We start from the raw sequence: 7487 nt of genomic DNA on the forward strand, positions 1-7487 counted from the left end.
CATATCCGCGGGGGGGGGGGGCTTGCCGCTTCTCCCCGCGCTACGGGGTGCGGGATCTACAACCGGCGTCGCTGCTAGCAGGAGCCTCACCTTCTTGGTGCTGGGGCCAGCCAACTCCATTTTCCTTGTGGGCGTCGCACCGAGCTCACGGGTTTGAGCAGAGTAGCCAGAGACGAGCCTAGTGGCAGTACAAGTGGGGAAGAAGGAGGGCTGGGGATTTCTGTAGGAGTGGAAGAAGAGGAGCAGGCGTTTTCTGTACGAATGAGGAAGAAGGTGAGCGAGGGTTTTCTGGACGAGTGAGGAAGATTGGGGAGCAGGGGGAATTGGGGGGAGACGGAAGCGGGAGAGTGAGTTGTTCGTGTTTATAAGGCCCGCTGCACTAACTACTCGCTTTTTTCCCAAGAATCGCTCTCTTCTTTTGCATTGCTGCATTGGAGTTGGCGCATGGACTTGACTGACTGGCCATGCATGCAGGATGCATGTGCCCGCCGGCCACTGCATCCGCCTAGTTTGTTACTAGGCCTATTTAATAGGGTGGTTATGGAGTAAATTAAGGAGATTTATTTTCTCTGTGTCCATATTCTTGGTCTTAGCAATTGGCTCATGGGCCAAATAAACCCGGATGGGGGGAGTATAAGTGGAAGCGGGGAGGAAGGAGGATTTTTCTGGGATCACCCCCTCTTCAAGAAATATGGGATTCTCATCGAAAAAAACAAAAACAAATGGGCTTTAAGATGGATAGGCTTTTGTATCGGCCCAGTCGGCTGCCCGTTTTGTACTAGAGGGCCTTGTGCTAGAGGCATCCCGAGAGACTCTCCAGCTTATTGCCCATTCGAAAGAAAAAAGAGAGGCCTCTAGCTTATGGCTACTGATCGGTAACCTTTTTCAACTTGGCATCCACCAAATTAGAGGATGCAGTACTGGATGCAGACACTCACATTAAACTAAGCTTCAAAAGATATGGTACGCATACTAACATTCAGAAGAACAAAAGTTCAGCATGTTTATGCATCTCAATGATTCACCATACTATAACCAATACAAAGCTGTGAGAAGGTGTGGAAATAAAGAAAATCGGTCGATGCTTCTCTGAGCAAAGGGCCTCCCTGCACACGCATTAATTTCCTGGCCATGCTTGTTTCTTCTCAATGTTGTGACACGTTGAGCATGTTGGCAACTCCACAGCTAGCTAGCTGCCTCATCTTGCAATTGATGCTGACACATTTGCAGCAAACACATGAGGCAATAGAGATGACTCAACATGAGTCCATATTGTGCAGTTCCCCTGAAATCATCTACATTGTCCTGAATCTGAAAAGATAGGAAACCAGTAGCTATAGTTAAATGTTGTTGCAAAACAATAGCACATATCAATAGCTCGGCACGACAAAACACGATCATCTAGACGAAGGGGATACTGACCTGCCTAAGGAAGATTATATATAATTTCATAAGTCCTTGGTTGATTTCCACCTTCGGCTGCACTGCTTGTTTGCTCCTCCACACATGACAGGATCGTTCCGCACTGCAATCAGCAAGTCAACGTATGAATAAGATGATTTCATCTTGTGGTGGTCATTGTACCTAGTTACGAATGTAGGAATAACTGGAGCACCATGAGGTTAGCTGATAGCAGGAAGATGCAGCCATATAAATTTTGTGCGGTGCTACCAAAATTGTTTGTATCCCTTCCCATTATGAGAATTCTTCTTGAAGTTGGTAGAATGTGACGGCTTGTTCTTTTCATCAAACTTTCCTTTCCCCTGAGATTTGTTCTTGTTGTTTTGGGGATGGTTGGGCTGGATGTTCTTCTCTTGTACCATGTGGGCACTAGAAGCTCCCTCAGCGACCCGAGCACGTGTGTCTTTTGCTCTCACCTTCTCTTCAAAATCAAGAGTGCTAATGAGATCCAAAATAGAAAACCCATGTATCTTGTTTTTCAGAGAAGTAGCAAAATCGTTCCACGAAGGTGGAAGCTTGGCAATGATGGTCCCAGTAACAAATTTGTCCGACAACACACACTTAAAGTACTCAAGTTCCTTAGAGAGTGACTATATCTCATGAGTCTGCTGAACAACAAAGCGCTCATTAGTTATCTTTATGTCATAGAATTGCTCCATGACGTACAACTCGTTGCCAGCGCCCGAGGCCCCAAATGTGGCCTCGAGCGCATGCCACATGTCTTTGCCGCTGTCAAATGACATATATGAATCCACAATGGAATCGTCAAGAACACAGGGCAGCTTTGAAGAGGGTATCCATGTTCTCAAAAGCTTCCTGCCGTGTAGGATTAAGATCGCCCTCGGGCTTACCCTTAGTGGCGTCATAGCAGTACATGATGTGAAACCAATATACTGCTCTTGTGCGCCACCTTTTATATTGCACCCCCTTAAAAATAGGCGGCTTCAAAAGCGCAGGAGAACCATTCGGAGTAAATTGCCTATAGTCAAGTTTTTGGATTGAATTATTGAATATATGAGCAATTTACTATGAGATGTAATCCGAATCAGCAGTAAATAGACCATGACGACAATTGCAAACATCAAAGTAATGATGCGGACTAAACCAGGAGGACAGAATCACATACTGTACAACGGGAGCAGAACTGATGTGGTTAATGCTGTCACTCATGTCGTTGATGAAGAGGTTACCGAGGTCGGGGAAGAACGTTGTCGTTGAGGAAGTCGTCGCTGGCAGCAGTCACAGGAGTGTGCTCCCCAAAAACCTAATTGCCCCTCTCCCATACAGGATCACGAAAGGTGGAGTTCGGAGGACTGTTGTCCCTTCTCATGGTGCACGCCGGAAGGAGGGCTGGAGAAGAATTGTGTGGCGGCACTAAGATCTGGAACGGTGCAAAACCATATGATACAGCGGCGGCTAGGGTAGAGCATGTCAGGTCGGTCGTATGAGTAAGACCAAGTATAATAGTAGGCCTTTGGCCCCCAAACCCCACGTCCAAGTCAATAATAGGCCCACCAAGGTTTGTCTAAAAAAACTGAGTAATTAAGGCGTCCGTTAGTCCCTTTAGTATAAATACTATATCTTTAATAATGGAGCCACCTTTTTTCTCACAAAGTATGTTGGGGCTCCTGCTACAACCGGCTACAAGATTACAACCCGCTTCTCTTCTCTCTCCTCTTATTTCTCCTTCAACTAAGCACAAGTACTATATTTAAATCCTTATAGCCTCCTTATGTCATCTAATTGTAGTACTTGCTCTAAAGTTACTCTCCACTTTGTAGTCTGAAATGCCGGGCATGCAGCGGGTGGTGCCCTCGGTCGGTGTGCCACCTCAGCTGTGGAAGCAGTGAGAGGTCGCGTAGCCCTGACTTGCCATCAATGTGGAGTGGCGGGCTCAGCTGGCGTCGGGCGGGAAGCGCGCGCGGGAGGGAGGAGGGATTTTTGTTGGTGCAAGAAGGTGAGAAGCCAACTTGGGATCAGTCCGGACGGGGAAATATCATGTGCTCCCATACTCACTAGAAGTTTCATGCATATAACACTAGTCTATGTTACTACCTCTATAGTAACATATCTGTGGTGACAACGTGTAGCCGCATCATCATTAGGCATGCAGCCGCCTTGATAGACAACATGCGCAGAAGGAGTAGAGGCGACTGGGGACGCACCATGTCGTGGGCACTCCGTACATGCTCGTGTGCGTGCAGCGTGCGTGTTTTTCCATCGGTGCAGTAGCTTTAAGGACGAGGCTGCGGTCGTCTTCGTCTCCGACTAGTCATTGAGCAACAACGGCAAAGAGGTGCTACAAGAGATGCGTAGGCGCCGCTGTGTGCGACCTTCACCGTAGCACGATGAACTGGACGTCGCCGCAGATGGTGCACGCCTCCATGGAGCTGAGTGTGTGCGCATGCATGTGGTATTCATGTGCATTCTGCGGCCGAGTGTGTGTGCATGCACGTGTTGTGTACGTGTGTTGTGTGCTCCATGCTGTGCGCGTATGTGCATGAGATGGATCGGATGGAGTTAGTGTGTTGGCATGTGTACATGCGTGGCTGCATGCGTCATGTACATGCGTGGCTTGTTGCGTGGTTATCAATATAAACTATAAAACATCTTCAACTTAGCATCCTGATGTATCATCTCTAGTGGTTAGCGAAGGGTTCGTGTTCTTTTATTTGTTTATAGGTGGGCAGGCGGCAAAAAACAAGGGAACACGCGCAAGGTTCCTTGCAGACGCTCCACTGCGAGGTTCCTCCTTCTTGGTCGTCGGGAATCTATGTTCTTCAACTCTTTTTTTACGTGAGCTTTGTTCATCCTTTTGCCAACACGCGAGACATCTAGCATCAAGGTGCATGTGTCATGCAAGAAAATGGAGATAATCAGATAAGCAGTGCGTAAGTGAGTCGTGCACTTCGATGGCACCTACTACGCAATATTTTTTCTCCTCGATGGCACGTGAATAGTGCGCATACTCAACGACGGAGCACGGGATGGTATCCATGACATGGTCAGCCCTTTTGAGAGTACATACTAAATAACTTTGATTTGTCCCGTCAACTCGCAGAATGACTAGAAGCTTTCTTACTACGCCTTCTCCCTCGCCAACACATGCACGGTGGCTCGCAGCACGAGGAGGAACTTTTGCTTACAAGCGGTGGACGTGCAACAGTTCATTTGGTGTCAGATTGCCAGAAGTACTACTGTAGAACATCGACTTCCGAAAGAGGCGAAGAGCCAAGCGCAAGGTCACCTACTAACCTTAGACTAGGCGTAGTGGGAGTAACATAAGTAGGGGTACCTCCTTTTTGTATTCTAGAAACAACCACACGCGAATATTGGACGGTAGCACCACAGCAACTGAATCAAAAATCCAAACCAACCAATGAACTACTACTACTGGTGAGCGTTTGCTAGTACGTATGATGTACTCCATTTGTCCATGTATATACTCCCTCCGTCCGGAAATACTTGTCCCCAAAATGGTTGTATCTAGACTAATTTTAGTTATAGATACATCCATTTTATCCATTTCTAGGACAAGTATTTCCGGACAAAGGGAGTACTAGCAAACGCTCACCAGTAGTAGTAGTTCATTGGTTGGTTTCGATTTTTGATTCAATTGTTATGCTTCTACCGTCCAATATTCGTGTGTGGTTGTTTCTAGAGTAAAAAAAGGAGGTACTAGTACATACTATGGGAAAGGTGAAGTGATGGTTGATTCGCCCGAGCAACTTATTACTCTGGGAATATGGGAGTACCAGCGGATTCAAGGAACAGAGAAATGATGGTTTCTTCGTTCAAGCAACGTACTGTGGCGAAGGTGGGGCTCTGTGATTTGACTGCTCACTAGTTACTACTGCGGTGCAACAACCGGGGTGAATCTTTCCCTGCAGTTGTGCACTCAATATTGTTGCATGGCAGATGGAGCCGGATGAAGGATGTCCCACATGTCAACGAAATGAAGTTGAATTTTTTCTGGCATTGCTATCAATACTTCAGGATTTGTTTATATGTACGCATAATTTTAATGAAATTAAACTGTGATGCTATGAAGGTTTCAACTTAGGATTCATGTGTCTTGCCTCAAGATTATCTCGTTACAACATTCCATCAAATACAAATGAAACTACTATGGCTGCTAATGCATCTCAATGGTTCACAGATCAGCGCCAATATTCACATCACAACTGAAGACAAAGTTGTGAGAAGGTGTACAAATAAAGAAAAATATATAATTGATAGATGTTGTACGTAGGCATGGCTCCATTTCCTTGGCACAATGTTCATTGCTTGGCAGCTAGTTTCACCCAGCTCTGTAGCCAAAAAAGAGGTGTATGGAGGACACCACAATCCGATCATTTTGTGCAGCTCCACTAAAATCGAGCAGGCCATCCCTTCTTGCAAAGATATCCAGTCAGTGTGATTACAATAATAGTGGAACTAGATGATGAAACATATCACACGCAAATAGAAGCCAATCACCTCTACGATCTCTCTTTAGGACTAACTACTTGTTGGAGAAGATTAGGCACGAAGTTGGATGAGGAGGATAGAAAAACCAATCTCCCTTTCTGCAGTCCCATGGAAATGTAAAAACGTTGCCCGTGTGACATTTTGGCGGAACTACACAAAACACTCTTAAGAAAAAAGTGATTTGTGCAGTTCACCAAAAGGTCGCAATAGCAACGAGGTGAAATGGATAGCCCTATTTGCAAAAGGAGCTAGAAAGGAAACAATTACTGCCCGATAACACGAGTTGAAGACACATACGCCAACAAAAAAGAAGCATATTCCATGTAATAAGGGAAATATAGCACATGGTGGTTTATTAAAAAATGGCTTGAGGACGAGATTGCAAGATGGAAAGTATGTCGGCCGAGATACATTTTAAGCAAACAACTAAAGAAAATCCACAGGCAGCAATGTGGGAAGATGGGCAGTGGAGCAAGGCCGGAGGAAGCTGTACCTGAGGGTTGTCAGGATGTTACTAGGAGGGTGCCGGCGGCTGTGTTCTGTCCATACTTCAGCGGCGAGCAAGTGGCGAAGCCCCTACCACGCCGGAGCTTGGTCAGAGAGAACGGCAGGTACCGCGGATCGGGACGTGCTGCCTCAACACCGTCGAACAGAGAGATGATGCACATCCTCACTTTCCGCCAGTGGACGAGATGCGGCCGGATCACTAACCAACGTTGCAAGAGATAGAGAGAGAGGCTATGCAAACTAACAAGGAAATCCCTTCAACCACATATAACACAAGCATCGAGCAAAGTATATTAAACTGCAACTTCAACTATAGATAAGACAAGCACTGTCGTGTTGTCTAGCTTAAACAACATGGATCCCGTAGCAGCAACGCATGATCCGCGATTTACATCTATACTCATTATTGTTAGCAAAACAAACCACCTTTCATTTATTAAATCATGATTTTCTCACCTTGAATGATAGTAAATTATATATGCATGATTTTCAGTCATGGTTGGTGTCTGTGCCTAAAATAGGTCAAACTGGTGCATGGCAACAAATAGTAGCAAGTATCACTCACGGATAACAATCTACTCAAGCTGACGACAGGGATAACAATCCACTATCATCGTTTGCCGGGATAACAATCAACTCACCTAGATAAAAGCACACCACACAACGAAATCAAAACAAAGACCAAGTATCGCTCTCAACCTCGCCGGCTTGATCCACCGCCACGCCACCCTCGTCGCACGGAACGACAGGGGAGGCCACAGCGCAGACGAAGACGACGACGAGAAATTATTTTTCAAGAATGTTATCATACAAACAATCTATATATATATATATATATATATATATATATATATATATATATATATATATATATACAGGGTGGGTCTATTATGATAACACCCCTTAAGACCTTATTATGCACACCGCTTTCTTATTTTGATAACACCTCTGATCGAACCTGGTAGCTACAATCTCTTCCCCACCTGGGCGCCGCACCACCTCCAACCACCTTAACCCCAGCCCCAACCCCACGTTCTTCATCCCTCTCC

This window comes from Triticum dicoccoides, chromosome 7B, assembly GCF_002162155.2.
Source record: "Triticum dicoccoides isolate Atlit2015 ecotype Zavitan chromosome 7B, WEW_v2.0, whole genome shotgun sequence".
Classification (NCBI taxonomy): Eukaryota; Viridiplantae; Streptophyta; class Magnoliopsida; order Poales; family Poaceae; genus Triticum; species Triticum dicoccoides.